The following is an 18,709-nucleotide window of genomic DNA, read 5'->3' on the forward strand; positions in this document are numbered from 1 at the left end:
TGTTAATGCAAGATAAGCAGGCAGTAGCTTATGCTTCAAGACAGTTGAAAATTCATGAAAGGAATTATCTGACTCATGATTTGGAATTGGCGGCTGTTGTGTTTGTATTGAAGCTGTGGAGACATTATCTTTATGGTTCTCGATTTGAGGTATTCAGCGATCATAAGAGTCTGAAGTATCTCTTCGATCAGAAGGAACTTAATATGAGGCAGAGGAGATGGTTAGAATTTCTGAAAGATTATGATTTCGGTTTGAATTACCATCCTGGTAAAGCAAATGTTGTTGCTGATGCATTACGTAAGAAGTCAGTGCATATGTCTATGTTAATGGTGCGAGAATTGGATTTAATTGAGCAATTCTGAGATTTTAGTTTGGTATGTGAAAGTACTTCCAATAGTGTTAATTGGGAATGTTGAAGTTGACTAATAGTATCCTTGAGGAAATTAGAAACGGACAGAAATCTGACGTTGGCTTGGTAGACAAGTTGACATTGATTAACCAAGGTCAAGGAGGTGAATTCCAAATTGATGAGAATGGCGTTATGAGATTTGGAGACCGAGTGTGTGTACCTGATGTTGCTGAGATCAGAAAGAGTATTCTGGAAGAAGGACACCGAAGTGGATTGAGTATTCATCCTGGTGCTACCAAGATGTATCATGATTTGAAGAAGTTGTTTTGGTGGCCTGGAATGAAGAAAGAAATTGCTGAGTTTGTTTATGCTTGTTTAATTTGTCAAAAGTCCAAAATTGAGCATCAGAAACCGTCTGGATTGATGGAACCGTTGTTTGTTCCGGATTGGAAGTGGGATGGAATTTCTATGGAATTTGTGTCTGGTTTACCTAGAACGAGCAAGAATTGTGATTCTATCTGGGTTATTGTAGACCGGTTGACGAAATCTGCTCACTTTATTCCAATAAGAATGGATTATCCGATGGAGAAGTTGGCTCAGTTGTATGTTGAGAAGATAGTGAGTTTGCATGGTGTTCCGACTAGTATTGTGTCAGATAGAGACCCGAGGTTTACTTCTAAGTTCTGGACAGGATTGCAAGAGGCCTTAGGTACTAAGTTGAGGTTGAGTTCTGCCTATCATCCACAGACAGATGGTCAGACGGAGAGGACAATTCAATCGTTAGAAGATTTGTTGCGAGCATGTGTATTGGAAAAAGGTGGTGCTTGGGATAGTTACTTACCTTTGATTGAGTTTACCTACAACAATAGTTATCATTCGAGTATTGGTATGGCTCCGTTTGAAGCATTGTATGGTAGGAGATGTAGAACGCCGTTGTGTTGGTACGAATCTGGAGAGAATGCGGTGGTTGGACCGGAAATTGTGCAACAAACTACAGAAAAGATCAAGATGATTCAGGAGAAGATGAGAACTTCTCAGAGTCGTCAGAAAAGTTACCATGACAAAATAATGAAGGATATTGAATTTAAGGAGGGAGATCATGTGTTCATGTGAGTTACTCCGATGACTGGCATTGGAAGAGCCTTGAAGTCGAAGAAGTTAACTCCGCGTTTCATTGGTCCATTTCAGATTACTAAGAAGATTGGGAAGGTTGCTTATCAGATTGCTTTACCGCCTGCACTCGCTAATTTGCATGATGTGTTCCATGTATCTCAGTTGAGGAAATACACTGCGGATCCGTCTCATGAGATTCAGGTAGATAATATACAGGTGCGAGATAATCTGACTGTAAAGACATTACCTATGAGGATTGAGGATCGTAAAGTAAAGCAGTTGCGAGGTAAAGATATAGCAACGGTGAAAGTGGTTTGGGGAGGACCAGCCAGTGGAAATGTTACTTGGGAGTTAGAGAGCCAGATGAAGGAATCTTACCCGGAACTTTTCGTCTAAGGTATGTTTTCGAGGACGAAAACTCTTTTAGTGGAGGAGAGTTGTAACACCCCATAATTTCAGTTTATTAATTTAATTTGGATTTAAATTAAATAATTGGAATTTTAGTGTTTTAATCAGATTTAATTAGAAAATGATTGAGTAAGAGCTATTGGGCTTATGGTGTGGTATTAGTAAAAGAGGGATGCTAATTAGTTAGGCCTTTTACTAAGTTGTGGTTAATTTATTTTATTTTATTTTTCTTAAAATAAGAAAAAGGAACCAATTGGGGAGAAAGGAAGAACACGTGAAAAGAGCAAGAGAAGAGAAAGATGCAAGAACGTGAAACCGGAAGGAGAGCATTCAAGAGATTCATCGAGGTAAGGGGGGACTCTTCCTTTTAGTATCTCTTATGTGATCTTAGGTAATAGGTAGATTGATGTATGGTTTGATTCAATTAGATATTGGGATTGTTAGGTTAGGATGTTCTAATTGGATTGAATTGATGATAATTGTGTGAACTATTTGGATAATAATGCGTTTAAATGATGTTTTGTGGTGTATAATTGAATATATGATGATTATATGCCTGTATGTGATGTCTGGAATCGTTTTTGGGTGAAAAGAAGGTGAAATCGCAAGGTCTGTCGCAGACTTGAGAATTGCTGAAATCGCAGGTCCGTTGAGCAGGGGGGGTCCGCTGAGCGGAGGTCCCAACGTAGGTTGCTTCTGTTGGACGTCGCTAGAGGTCCGCTGAGCGGAGGTCTGAAGGATTCGCTTCTGTTGGGCTTCGCTGAGCGAACCTTGCTGTGTGTGAATTTTTATAAGACTTTAAAATAACGTATCTTTTGATCCGTTAGTCGTTTCTTAGTGCCGTTTTGGGCGTTGTGCAAGTAATTAAATGTTTTATATGATGAATGATGAATATGGGCGGTGGCCGACTTTATTTCTTTAAGACTCGATTTAATTACTTGATGAGAATTGAACATTGTGTGCATAGGAGATATGTGTGACAATGTATTTGATGTGATGATGAAATGGTTGTGATTATTATTGTGATTGTGACGAATGAATGACTACTTGAATGATGTTGGAAAACATGTACATACTTGTTCGGTGATGTGGTGTTGAGATGAGTTGTTCATCGTGATTCAGTGATGTTTTTAAGTATGTTATGTGTGTTTCATTCATTCATATGCATTTGATGTTGGATCCCGGTGATGGTTGGATCGTTGGTGGACATATTTCCCATCGTGCGGAAATTGTGTCGTGGGCCGTATCTCGATGAGGCGTAAATCGGTTAGGTGGATTGATTCCACGGTTTATTGGTACCACATGCATAGTGTCGGTTGTGTCATATGCATTTTGTCATAACATGATTGTATGAAATTCTGTGTTGTGCTTCGTAATCTATTATTGTGTGAATCTGAATATGTATAATTGGGTGAACGGTATATTATGATGCTTGTTACTTATGAATTGCATAATATTTACTAATTGAGAATGAGACTCACCCTTACATGTTGTCATTTTCAGATTGAGGAGTAGCGACATTAGTGCTTGGTGAGGATGACTCGTAGAGTTTATCCGTTTATAGTGGGTCGTGTCGGTCATGCTCTGATCTGTAACACTGGGGAACGATAGTTTTAGAGTTTTTACGAGATTACTCTACTTTATATGGTGTTGAATTATATTTCCTTTTGGATGTATTTGATGATGTTTCTTATTCCGCTGTGATAAACATGATTACGCATTGGTGAACCGTTTCCTAATGAAGCATGACTTTGACCTTAGTTGAATTATCTGTTCTAAATAAATGTGGCACCCTTGTGTGTATGTTTTTACTCTGATTATTTATTTAAATTGCCGCGGGGTTTAGAAGGGTGTTACACTCCCCATCAACCCAACCACACATACTAGCTACCGCCACCCTTCTCAAGCAAGAGACCGAAAACAACTTTGGAAAAAGCTCCTTCAAACGGAAATTATCCACCCAACGAGATTCCCAAAACGGAGTGATAAAACCATTCCCAATCACGAACCTACTATTCGACTCTATCGGGTCTTCAACCGAAACATTACTAAAAGAAATCAAATCTTTCCACCACACCGAAGAAGAAGAAGAAGAGTAGTTAAGAGAAGAAGACATACCTCCACAAAAGGAATTCATAACAAAATCACCATACTGAGCTTTTAGCAATTTGTACCAAGACGCTTCTCCCCCTTCCAATATCCTCCACCGCCATTTATAAAGAAGAGCAAGGTTGAAAACACCGACATCTTTAATACCAAGGCCACCTTTAGAGGTCGGAAGACAAACGTTCTTCCAACTAACCCAAAAAATCTTCTTTCTCTCTCCCGGTCCCCCACCCCTAGGGGTGGCAAAACGGGCCGGGGCCCGCCGGGCCGCCCGCGCACCCGCCAAAAATTGGCGGGTTGGGTTGGAATTTTAGGCTCGCCGCTCGCCAAAGCCCGCCCCGCCAAAACCCGCCGCCCGCCATACCCGCCCCGCCAAAACCCGCTCCTCCTCCAAAACTCACTTTTGTTTAGTTAATTCTAGTAATTGCAATTCTTGATGGTTTATTTTATGCATTTATTTATAAATATATGTAATATTTTTTAGAGTAAATTTGTTAAAAAATTACTTTTATAAAAAATTGTTTTAAAAAATAAGTGAAAAGTTTAATTAAATGGTAAAAAAAAGCATATTAATCTATTAAAAAAATATAAATAAAAATAGGCGGGTAAGCCCGCCGCCCGCCAACCCGCCATCTTGGCGGGGCGGGCATGATTTTGATGCCCATTTTACTTGGCGGGCATGCCCGCCCCGCTCATTTATTGGCGGGCATAAAGCGGGGCGGGCGGCGGGCGGGGCGGGCGGCCCGTTTTGCCACCCCTACCCACCCCATAAGAAATTATTTTGAATCCTTCCCACTTCCTTAACAACCGAAGATGGCATTTTGTAAAACGACATCGTGAAAATAGAAAGAGAACTAAGAACCGATTTCACTAAAGTGATTAAAAAAATGTAAATATTTAACTACCAAAACTAACATTAGTTTCATAGTAGATATTAAAAATTTAGTTGTAAAAAATCTTAAAACTTCTCCTAAAAATCAAATATTTAATTATAGTGGATAAAAGAAAAACTTTGTTTTAATAGTCCCCTTAGGCCTCACATTATGTTGGGCCGACCCTGACTTTATTATATCTTTGGATACAACAATAGCTTATACAAAAACATCTATATATTAAAAGTGTTTAATTAAATTACATATCCAAATATGGTCCTAATTAATATCTAAGTCAAATATAAAAAATTAATTGTTGGGGAAGAACAATCTCTGGCTCTATGACATGCTCATCTTCAAGATATAAAGAAAAACTCATAACCAGGAGATGATCATTCTTTCGCGTCTAGTTTCTTCTTGGTTCCATCAACTCCGTCAATTGGTGGCAATGTCTACAGAAAAAATAATGAGTTAATAATCTTCTCAAGTACAGCCTATTCTGCAGAGAGTAAGGTGTTTGTGATAAATATGATTATGAAAGCAAAACAGGATTTTGTTTTATCCATTACTAATCATCGAAGCGTTTGAATTTCATAAAATTGCAAGAGTTTATTACTTCATCAATGGTTTCTCACTTCAGTCTATACAATATAACTGTGCAAATGATTAAAATTCAGTGTGAAAATAGATGACTTGATAAGGAACTGGAATAAAACTATAAGTGTATTCTAACAACTATTACAGTATCTTCGTCGGAAAGTTTGGATAGAGTGGATTGAAATCAGTTTGGATAGAGTGGATTGAAATCAAGGTAATATGGACTATCACTTAATGTGTGTGATCTTGTCACGATGGTCAATAAAACCAATCTCTAATCGGCTCTAACTAAAATACATTCACAAAGAATTTCTTGGAGTAAAGTTATACAGGCGGCAAGCTCCGAATCAATCCCTTACAAAGACACTTTTATACATTACTAAATTTCAAAATGTTCTATATTTGGGGTTCAATTTATGAGGAGTGCACCATCAAAACCCAACTTCAAAAACTTAATTCACACTGAGATACTCATCTGGTTACCAAGTTTGATCCCATTTCAGAAATTTCACCAACTACGGAGAGTTGGAATATCAAGGCTAGGGTCATTCAGCTGAGTTCTAATTTTCGTAGGCAAACATTACCCTTCTCTACGGAGTTGGAGTTGATGGATAATGAGGTTATTTTTTTTATATTTAGCTGATTCTACATTCCTACTTTTTCTATTTGCAGGAATGATTTTAAAACATTACAAGTAAAAAATTTGCAACTTTAAACCATAACATATATGACATATATTTCAACTAATTGAAAAGGAAGTTGTTGATTTTCTATATATGTACAACAATGCTTATGCTTAACGAAATCCATTACAGTTTTGCAGTTCACTGAATGTTATAGTAATGAGTAATGAAAAATAGTACAGCTGTGGATGATTTAAATTAATTATGAACATATAGTCTAACACCAATAGGCTTATGTTTATTTGTGTTCTTTTTATTCAAACTTTGATAAAGGGACACAAAGTCGACACATACAGTACATGCTCATATAAAAGTCATTGTAGTAGATTCATTTCTGAAAAATGCCTCTCACTTTCCCCATCCTCAGTATACCGATTAAAATGCTCTAATACCACTACCAAAGCTTATTAAGACTATTCTCAGAATTTGGGTTGAGCCTAACTCATCCCTACAAAACTGGTTTGTAGGGTGAGGATTGCCCCCACTTATAAACACAACACAGGCCATATCTCTAAGCAAAGTGAGACTAAATCCAAGACCATTAGGCTATGTTTGGGAGTTTGGAGGGGAGGGGAGGGTAAGGCTTCTAAAAACGAAAATTTAAAAAAAATATAGAAAAATATTTGACATTTTTTGAAAAAATGATTTTGTTTAGAATGATAAAAGAGTCATTATCATTACTAAATTTTTAATTTTCAGAATACTATAACAACCTAAAAGATATTTGGAAAATTTATGTAAGCCCTTCAAAACCCTCCAAAACCCTCCTTCAATACAATTTTTGAGTTCCCCCATTTTATGGGGTTTTTGGTGTTATGAATAAACTCAAACCCTCCAAAACCCTCCTACCCAAAATCTTTTTATACTTTTCACCCAATTCTTCCTATTTTCCAAAGCCCTCCCCTCCCTTCCCCTCCAAACTCTCAAACATAGCCTTAAGGTGTTGGAGGCTGCAATGAAGGCAAGCCAAAGTGCGTCAATTAAGACGACTAGGGGAGGACCGCAATTAAGGCGGAAATTTCAACAACTATATATCTTCTCAAAGACATAAAATTATGTTGACAGGATACCATAACATCCATGTCATGAACTAAGAAGAATTATAATGATAACCTTATTCTTCTTATTTCAAAAATCAACCCATAAACCATATTGATAGCAGGAAAGGATAGCATGATTGGTAAGATTTGATGGATATGATACAATATCCATTTTCTAAGTTCAAACTGCTCACGTTTCATTGTACTCTTTTGGTGTCAAAATGTTGTTGAAGCGTAGCGCATTCCTACCTCAGATTCAATAAACATTAGCTACTGTTTCAATTCATTTAGTATTTTTAAGCGTTTTTTTTTTTTTTTTTATTTTCAATATGAACCACACCATAAACTCACTTTACTTTGCCTATAATTTCACTTTTGAGGATTAATAATGATTTAGGAGGTATACAAGCATTCTAAAAATATGTTATGTTTTCTATTTTTCCCAACTTTTTTGTTTCATTTACTACAACTTAAGCGAAAGCTCGTTCTGATGTTTGCGTGTATAAAAACAGAAAGAATAATTCACTATTTTCTATAGTTATTAACACAATAACTTACATAGGATAGTTAATTAGTTATGCACGGTTTAAGAAATAAAAATTCACTCTTAGGATTATGAAATGATAAACTCATATTCATCATGGTTTAGATGCAAAATTGGCACCCTTTTGCATATTTTTCCAACTTACTCCTCTTATATTAATTCTTTCATAATGTTGGTTTTACTAAGCTTGGTTAAGCATATTTTTCTAGGATGGTACTGTGCATGAATCTCACCCGTGCATTGCACGCATTCTAAATACATGCATGGGTTTTAAACAGAGTAGTCAATCCCAGATAGCAGAGCGGAGCGGCTGGCCACAAAAGTGGGATAGCAAGATAATGTATCGCGGGATGACCGTTATTTGATCCTTATTTGGAAAAAATACATACAATAACTATAAACATATATTTAATGTAAGGCTCTTCCCATAGCGACTGGCCTCTGCTCCGTTATCCCGCTATAGCACCGATATTGGCCGTTATTGACTACTCTAATTCTAAATACTAGTAATGTAGCATTTGTAGAAAATTGGAAATTTTAAATCATATTACAGTAAAATATGCCTTACTGGCTAGTGGCTACTGTCAAGTAAAGTGAAGGACAATATCCTCTCAAAAATATTAATAGCTATGATCTCAACTATGCATTAGATAAGTAACATAACGTATTTCATGATCTGAATTTTGAAAGAAAATGATATATGTTTCAATCAAGTACATATCCTTCCTCTCTACATCTTATAACCTATGTAATATGTATTACGAGGACTTTAGATCGAATGGTGCCCAACACGTGTCTGTCTGTCTTCAGCGTAACCGCCACACAAATAGTTACACTCCCTATAATAGTTTGAGAAATCGAAAGTAATTTGAGAACACGAGACTTTAGATCGAATGCTTGTCCGACATGCCTTTGTGTTCGAATGCAAACACCGACATATGTTGAACACTGGACATGCCTCCAATTTCAATTAAAAGTGTAAGTGATATCTACTAGTGTCTACGTGTTAATGTCTGTTTCTGGTATCTATGTCTTGCTTCATCTGTTGCGACAAATATGAAGCCTTCAAATTCCAATTCCAAAAAATAAAACACAAACACACACACTGCAGCTATTTAATTCATAAAACTGAAACAAACAAGGTACTAAGTAAAAAAGCACAAAACATAAAGAGTTAATAAGAAAAGCTTACAAGGTTAGGTTTATAGATATTGTGTACAACAGAAGCACCAGCAAGAAGAGAACAAATAACAACCACACATGACCAAGGCAGTGAAGGAGTCCCAGTAGGTTGCTTTCCACCTCCAAATTTTCGATTCATCCTCCCAAATTAATTCAACTTCCAAACTTCGACCTTCAAATAACAAGAAACACGAAACGCACAAATAAGTTCGCAATAATAAAGATAACCTTTAAGCAATTTTCAAATTAAGTATACAAAATTTGCACTCATTAAGAAATCTGAGCATGACATTTTACTCGTACAAAAAAGTTTGTCAAAATCGGGATCTTGCATAAGATCGGGAGGGGATAGTAAGATCGTAAAATATAAGATTCTAACTGAAGATACTTTTTGGTTGAAAATTATCAGATTCATGAAAAATTCATTAAAAACAAGATAAACCCTGGTTGATCAAGGTTTTTGGTGAAGATGTATAACTAGTTCAGATAAATTGCAGAGTATAATGAATGATAATAACAACCTATATTGAACAGGAATAATTGATAAAAGTAAGAAAAAGTGAAGCATGATTGAAGAGCTTACAGAGGAGAAGATGGTGGTGCCGTTGGTTCGAGATGGAAGGGGGAAAAACGAAGTGAGTGTTGTTGGTTTGAGATGGAAGCTGCTTTGAGAAATAAATTTAAATTGAATTTTAATATTTAAAGTAGTTTTTTTTTTTATCTTTTAATTTAATAGATACTTTTAATATTTTTATAAAATTATAAAAACTTTGATTAGTTGCAAATTTTTATTATCAATAAATAAGATAAAATGGTTTTTTATTTAAAAATATTCAAAAGACGTGATTTTTTTATGATTAAATGCTACTCATGACTTTCCTCCTTAAACACTTAATCTAGCCAAATTGATTGACGTTTAGGTGTCTTCGAAAATCTTCGAAACATACATGTTTTCTCAATCTGTTAAACGCCATGCCACGTAGGCACCCTCAATCTGTACAAACTATTAATGTTAAGCTATATAAATAATTTTTCCTGAATTTATAAATTACCTTGGTCACATCATCTCTTTGCAAGGTGTGCATGCTCATCCTAGCAAATTAGATGCTATAGAAAGTGCCCAATACACAAAACCATGAAGAAACTCTGAGATCTTATGGGCCTTACTTATTATTACTTTCGCTTTATTGCTAACTATGTGAGTATTGTATCATTATTGATTGATCTTTTAGGCCATGATGCTTTTGATTGGACTATAGTTGCATACTCATCTTTTTCTTCCTCACAAAGCAACCATGATAACCAACCCCATTTTCTCCTCCCATATTTCTCTCAAGAAGTTATTCTCGATCCTTATGTGTCAAATCAAGGGACATGTGTTGTAGTAATGCAATGGGTCCATCCCAATGCTTTCTTTAACAAAAAATTGGGTCCAAAATTGCATAAAAACTTTGTTTAGATCAAGGAATTGCATGATATTATACAAGTCATTTTGAAGTGGAGACATAATTGATTGATCATGATCTTATATAATTAGGTCTCATCATAAAATCATTTGTGAACTTCTTCAACATGTTATCCAAAATCTGCATCAATAATTTTATGTTCGCAAATTATTGGGGTTTCAAATTTTTCATTTAGTACAAACCTAGTGCCTTTAATAAAGTTGCAGATGCTTTGTCCCGTGTTCAGGTTGAGTGGCATGCAGTTTCAAATACCATTTCTCTTATTTTTAAAGCTTTGGTTTATTACCCGACATTCTCAATTATTTGGCAACTGCAACCTGACAACACTACATATCCTTTTTGATGGAATTACACAACAAACAACTCTAGATATTACTCCACACCTCTTATCTATTATTCATGGTTTATTTGCTTACAAAGGTCTATATGTACTTGGACCTACATCTTCTCCATGTCTTTACATTCTCAGTGGGTTCCACGACACTTCCAATGGATACTGATCGGTAAATTACAAGTGTACTAATATGCCAATGTAGTAATAATGGGAAATTCCAAATATCGATCTCAAGGACTTGGGGGGTTTTGGATTGTTGTTTTTAAACAAAGAAAATAAAATAGCAATTAAAAGTAAACAAAGCAGTTGAACAAATTTAAGTATATGTAAGTAAACATGCTGAGGAAGGTGTATGATTGGATCCACTAATAATTCTAACATGACCTTTCATTACCGGTTCTTAAGGGTGTTTACTCCTAAGTCCTTAGTGAGTAAACCTTTAAACATTCAAATTAACTCTTACGTCCATAATGAATTACAAATGAAATTAATCATTAATTTATTAAGAACAATTCAGTTCCTATAGGGTATCCCTAGTCTATGTGATATCTATTGCCCGATACTTTCAATTGAGCATTAACGTTGACTGTCCTACCTAACTATTAACCATAAATTAGATCTCAATTTTTATGAAAGAGAAAGCATTAACACAAATCAAAAGTAAATTCAATAGATAAGAAATTATTTAATTTACAAGATTCAAATAAAAATTATTAACAGATCGAGATCAGGGACACCCCATAGCATCGGGGTGTTTATCTACTCATAAAAGTAAAGAAAAACAAAATGCAAAATGTAGACATTACACATAATGAGATGAAATCAAGTCTTCAATCACAAAAAGCTCATGAAAATCTTATTCCACGCAAAAATCTCAGTTCTACAGCCTTCAAAATGTGTTCTTACTATAAAAAATCGTCCAACCCTTGAAAATTCGCGTTCTGGAGTTAAATACTCAAAATGTGTTGGAAATGTTCACTTTACCGACAATACTCCATCACGAGAATTCAAGATCACTGAGTACACCTTTCTCAAAGATATGTAATTCACAGTGCAGGAGCTTATACCATATGGCGACAATCGGAAAGTTGTAAAGATCGAGTAATACTGGTCATCCATTCACAACAATGGGAAGCTTGAGTTCATCAACCATGACCTAAAGATGAGCGCTGATTTACAAGCTGTGTGGAGAACCTTTTTCTGTATAGAAGCAAAAGTGCGATCGAGATGGATGCGACTATTGCAAGATTGGTTGACGATATTATCAACATCTTGCAACATCCACCTGGACGTTGAAGTGTAATGTTTGAATTATGTTAAAAAATCCTTAATGTATTGCTTATGTTATGTTATCAATGTTTGAATTATGGTATTTTGAGTTTGGGAATTTGGTGTATTTCTAGTCAATTTTTTATGTTTTGTGTATCAACGAACCGCAAATACAACTTCGGGTGCGTCCCGAAAATATATTTTCGGAAAATAGATTTTTTTATTAAATATTGGTGGATCACAGAGACATATTTCTAATTTCCAAAAGCTTTTTTTTGGAATTTCACATGGTGTGTGTGTATGAAAACTATATGGTGGGTTAAGAATTCCCCTCCATTTAAGCCCAAATTGATGGAAGATTTTGCTTGCTGCATTTTATTCTTTTCTACATTTGTTATTTCTATTTCTATATTTCAGGCTTGTTGGTTGAAAATTTGTATGGAACCATTTCTTTATAATGTTAAATAATTGTAATTATGTAATATGATGAATATTAATCCAAATTTTTTCTTCTTGAATTATTATCCTCTCTCTTAGGGTTGTTTCTATAAATTAAGGTGTAATTAAAAATTGATTTTATTTATAATAAATAAATTTATTTTTCATTTTTTATAAAAAATAAAATTATAAAATAATTTATATCCAAAAGATTCTTATAATCTAATTGAATAATACTAAAGGAAAAAGCAATATGCACTGTCAGTAAAAAAATATTTTTATACTAACAACCAATCAATAACGTGTATCCTGCAAAATCATATTTAAAATCTAAAAATACATTAATGATTTGGTAATTGTAATTTGTTGGTTTTTCATTGGATGACATTGTAAAACTAATTTACACTATGAGTCAATGCGTATCTAGGGGTGTAAGCGGGTCAAAAAATCCCATTAAACCAACAATCTAAACCAAACTGAAATAAAACCGATTATTTTTGGTTTGGTTCTAAAATCGAACCAAACCAATAAAAACCGATGTGGTTTGGTTCACTACTATAAAACGCACATACAACAACATCAAAGTCACCACGGTTCTTCCCAAAATCGTTGTGACACTTCGAAGCTCATGCGCTAATATTTTTTAATTTTTTAATTAAAAATTTTAAGGGTATAATTACGGATACTCCCATAATCGTGGTGATACAATCAAGCTTTCCTAGGTTCGAACCTCAAGTCCCTCAAATAGTTTATTCCTTTTACATTAATGCGCGCCTTTTCATTTTTATTTATATTTCAATAAAAAATAGGGATATCTGTACGATTCTTTTGTAAAATCATTGTTACACACTAGAGATTCTTTATATATAGTAAACACTAAGTATGCCCTTTCCACCGATAAAAGAAACAACCCTAGCACCAACTCCGTAGTCATCGTCGGGAAGAAGACAACAACATCTACATACTGCTCTACTTTAAGGTACGTCAAATATTTTCGATATTGTTGTTGTTCAGTTTCGTTTCAATGTCGCATTTGAAGACAAACTCATCCAAAGGTGTTTTTATGTCTTATTCCGCTGTAAAATCTCGATTTGGAAATTTCAGTGGTTGTGATGGTCGTATGGTTTCGTACCAATGCAAGAAGGGACAAAATAAAGGAAGGCTATTTTGGAGATGCCCATTTTGGAGGAATGATGAAACATGTAATTTGTTCATATGTAATGATGATATGGTAGAAAAATGGGGAAATGAAGATGAGAGAATTTTGAAGTAAGAGTTGGAAGCTTTGGGCTATTTGAAAGTTATGTATGAAGATTCAAAAAAGAAGAACAATAATTTGAAGAACAAACTAAAATCAGAGATATTTTCTGGAAATTTGAAGATGTTATGATTTGTTATCTTCTTTATGTTTAATATTTACTTTGCTATGAAATGTAATAGTTGAAGATGTTATGTTTAGGGTTTGAATTTCATTGTTGTTACTTTCATTACAGAAGACCTTAGTAATCAAATCTAAATCATCTGGCTGAGAGGAAGTTTGACCAATCATAGTCGGCCTCATCCTCATCATCAGAGTCGAAGAAAATCATCTGCCTTCTCAACCTTCTTTTTCTCCTCACCCTGAGAGCTCTTTTGTGTCTTAAGTACTGTTCGTTTGCACAAGACCAGATTCTTTCCTCATCTTGATTCTGAGGATGGTTTTGCAGTACAATAACCTCTACAACAACATCTTGATTCTGAGGATGGTTTTGCAGTACAACACCCTCTACAACAACAACATCTTCATTATCACATTGTTGGTAGCTTGAGCATGAGAAATCATTTTGATTCCTTTGGATGAAGTTGTTTTTGCGTTTTGGTTATTTCGCTTTTATATTGTTCCTTCTGATTCTTCATCTTCTTCTCTTGGAAGTTTAAAAACAAAAATCAAACATACTTAAATAAATGAACATCAATACCAATATATGGTTCAGTTTAGAATAAAATAACAACTATGCTGGATGACTATTTTTATCAACTACAAACCCCTCACCTGTTACACTATTTGATAATTTATCAACTAAATAACAAATATATGGATACACACATGCAAAACTATTTAACCATTCTTTAATGAACAGTGTCGAAAATGGGTTTTATTTATCATAAAAGTGCAGGTTCTAAAGTTTGAATGAACACGAAACAAGCATGCAACTAGAACAACAATGTATCAAATATAAATGAACAACCAACATTCTTCAGCGAACACAATCGATAATCGGTTTTAGTTATCATAAAAGTGCAACATCTAAACTTTCAATGAACACAAAACAAGCATGCAACTAGAACAACAATGTCTTACCGATGAGAAAACCATGAAATACAAACATGCAAAATCATGAGTGGTTGTGCTTACTTGCTACCCGATGACAGAAAAATGGGTTGAGATGGACCTCCACTATGTTCCAACATTGACATTGAAGAAGACATTGTTTCGGAAAAAAGTTCCTTTCTCTATTCTTGCCCGATTGATCTTCCATGGTTAGTAAGAATAGTGTGGTTGTTCTTTTCAACTACACTTTATTGTATGTGGTGGGACATTAGTTTCTTATATTTGGTGGGCCCTTTAGTCGGAAATTCATGTAACACCCCAAATCTACCCCAAGCATTTATGCGGAAAATATCAGAGTATAAAAATTCTCAACGGAATCAGGATGTCACACATTCAACATAAACATAAACTTGTCATGCTTTTCAAACTAATACATAACACTATCAGGATTTGAGTGAACAAAACTCATAACATATATCTCAACTTATGAAAAATATAGTATTCATAGCATAATCGAAACTTAGGCTCAACATGCAACAGATTCACAATGATTCAGCAATTAAGACATAACATCTTTTGAATCATAAAAAGCAACAATACAAACAACTCCTCAAATACATCATAAGGTTCAATAAACAAATAACAGCATCAAGCAAGTGTTCATTTCCCCCAAGTGCTACGTATCAGAGCAATGACACCCAAAACTCAACTATAAGCGGAAACAGCTACTCATCTGGATTACCTGCACGTTACCCACGTGGAGGCAACATTCAAACAGAAAGGGTGAGATATCAAACTATATAAATAGGATTATGATAAATCATATATTAGGTAAGGAATATAAATGAATCACCGTTTCACACAACATCAACATAAACAACACAAAGAACATCATTAAAGAATAGTCTTGATATCAACACATCGACATCTTCAACAAATCAACACATAAGCATCACAATGCATAGACAACAACTTCAACCAACAACAACTAACAAAGACTCGAATGCGACTCAACTATGCATATGCATGTGGTACCATTGGAGTAAAACTCCCAACTTAGAACATTGCTAGTAATTCCGAGGCATAAGGCAAAGCCTTCAACACGGTCACATATCAACATCACACCGTTCAACTTTATGTTATGCTATGCTATGCGGAAATATACAACGACCACAATTCGACAACGAAACAACGACATATCAACAACACAACCACGGTCACATATCAACATCACACCGTTCCACTTTAGCCAAAGGCTCACAACACAACTTATCAATTCATAGCGTTATATACACAATATCAAAATTTGCTATAATTCACACTATGAGGCTATTCACATAAGAATGCACAAAATAATCATATTGGAAATCACAACATTAATCGCAACAAAAGCATCCAAAACAAAATCACTAATTGCGACCAATTAGCAAAATAATCACAATATGCCAATATATTAAATAAGCCAAAACAACTTCCAAATTAACATCTAACTCAATTAGAGATAACTTTAATTATCAAAACAACATCATTGACATCTCAATATATTATTCTCAACGTAAATGTTCAACCAAAACACATTTACGGTCAAATTCTCAAGATATCGCAATTTACCGATAAACCGAATAATTAATCTAAGTCTAAGTATTTTCTAACCAACTAGACTTATTGAAATTAATTCTACTATTAATTAAATTAACCAATTAATAATCATATTATATAAATTCCAATTCAATATTCTATTTTGAATTTATTTATCAATTTACTAATATCTTAATATTTCTACTATTTCCATTAATATAATAAAATTATACTAAGTTCCAACCCATTATTTTCTTACTTATTCTTTTAATTGTATTCTAATACACTACTTCATATTAGAAACATGGAAATTAAGATATAATGGAATGATTTGGGCCTTACATCATGAACACAGAGCTGCCTCCCTCACATTCATATCAACATTCATTTAAATTTCACACTGTTACCATTTGATACTTCAATACATACTACCACTATATTATCTTTTTATCTCTCCATTATATACTAATATATATATATATATATATATATATATATATATATATATATATATATATATATATATATATATATATATATATATAAAGGATGGAAACATGATGAAAACAAAAGAGCTATTATTCTATCTAACTAAATCAATTTCTAAGTCTTTGAAAAAAAGAAATCAATGAACAACAAAAGCATATATACTATATGGTAGATTTCACGGAACAGTTCTAGTAATAATTATTCCGCAGCAATTGTTTTGAAATTCATGTGTAATTTTGAATGCAGCAACGAAGATAAATACCCCACAACACAACAATTTCACACAATACGGTATCAATCTACACCCTAAACCCACATAAAATTCATCATATTCCCATTTAGATAGAAAGAATCCCCCTTACCTTGGATTGAGTGCAGCTCTAAGAAGATTCAATTGAAAATTGGAGAAAATATGCACTTTAGAGCAACACTTTGGGTCTCCTCTTTAAACCCTAACCCCTCTTTTCTTTAACTCTCTCGGTTTCCTCCTTTTTGTTTTCTTCTACTGAAACTACTACCTCTCTCTACCTCTCTTCTACTTCTATTTTTTTTTAAAAAAAATATACTATGTTAATTATTAATACCCAAATGGGCATACCAAAATATACCCCCTTAATACTTAGAGATGTCATTAATTAAGCCCAATATTATTTCCACACTTAATATAAAAATAATACTTCCACTAAAACTCCATTAAAATAAAATTCGATTATTTTAATACACCGACTTATTACTCAGTATCTCATATTTCCGGTCTAAACTTAATTACTCAGAAAATTCTCAAAACGCTAAATATTAACTCATTAATATTTCTAATACTAAAAATATTAAAATTATCGATTAAATGTCGATCCGCTATCCCGAACTAATACCGACTAAATCGTCCCAAAACGCAAAAATTTCAGAAAACATCACAAATGTCTAAATTAAGCAAATAATTATTTTTCCGGGCGTTACAACTCTCCCCCACTAGAATATTTTCGTCCTCGAAAATAGAAACTTACCTGATTCAAATAACTCGGGATAGGAATCTCGCATCTTGCTCTCTAATTCCCATGTCAAGCTTTCACCAGCAGCTCCTAACCAGACAACTTTCACCAATGTAATCTCTTTACCTCTTAGAATCTTCATCTCACGATCCACAATTCGCACGGGCATCGTCTCCACTGTGAGATTATCACGCACTTGCACATCGTCCATCTGAATCACATGAGACGGATCGGAAACATACTTTCGGAGTTGTGACACATGAAACACATCGTGCAAATTAGCAAGATTTGGCGGTAACGCCACACGGTAAGCAACTCTCCCAACTCGATCTGATATTTGATACGGACCAATAAAACGAGGAGTGAGCTTTTTAGACTTCAGAGCTCGCCCAACACCAGTCACAGGTGTGACTCTCTAAAATACATGATCACCAGCTTGGAATTCCAAATCTTTCCTCCTCTTGTCATGGTAACTTTTCTGCCTACTTTGAGAAGCTTTCATCTTATCTCGAATAAGCTTCACTTTCTCAGTAGTCTCCCTAACAATCTCGGGTCCAAGTACCACACTCTCACCCGATTCATGCCAACATAACGGGGTCCTACACCTCCGACCATACAACGCCTCAAAAGGTGCCATCCCAATACTAGAATGGTAACTATTATTGTAAGTGAACTCAATCAACGGAAGATAAGTATCCCATGAACCTCCCTGTTCAAGAACACACGCTCTCAACAAATCCTCTAATGACTGAATAGTCCTCTCGGTCTGACCATCAGTTTGTGGATGATACGCCGTACTCAACCTCAACTTAGAACCCAACGCCTCTTGCAAACTCTTCCAGAAATCGGAAGTAAACCTCGGATCTCTATCCGACACAATACACAAAGGAACACCATGCAACTTTACAATCACCCTGACATATATCTCTGCTAACTTCGCA

The 18,709-nt window shown here is 34.7% G+C and overlaps 1 long non-coding RNA gene across 1 annotated transcript; it reads right to left on the reverse strand.

The window, feature by feature from the left end:
* Positions 1-5,086: 5,086 nt before the first annotated feature.
* LOC131640695 (uncharacterized) lies at positions 5,087-9,577 on the reverse strand. The gene is made up of 3 exons (XR_009295312.1): positions 9,478-9,577; positions 8,905-9,066; positions 5,087-5,300 (listed from the first exon to the last, which is right to left on the reverse strand). It is a non-coding gene; the product is annotated as an uncharacterized LOC131640695 (long non-coding RNA).
* Between the last annotated feature and the right edge of the window lie 9,132 nt (positions 9,578-18,709).

The sequence above is a fragment of the Vicia villosa genome, unplaced genomic scaffold (assembly GCF_029867415.1).
Source record: "Vicia villosa cultivar HV-30 ecotype Madison, WI unplaced genomic scaffold, Vvil1.0 ctg.003272F_1_1, whole genome shotgun sequence".
Lineage (NCBI taxonomy): Eukaryota > Viridiplantae > Streptophyta > Magnoliopsida > Fabales > Fabaceae > Vicia > Vicia villosa.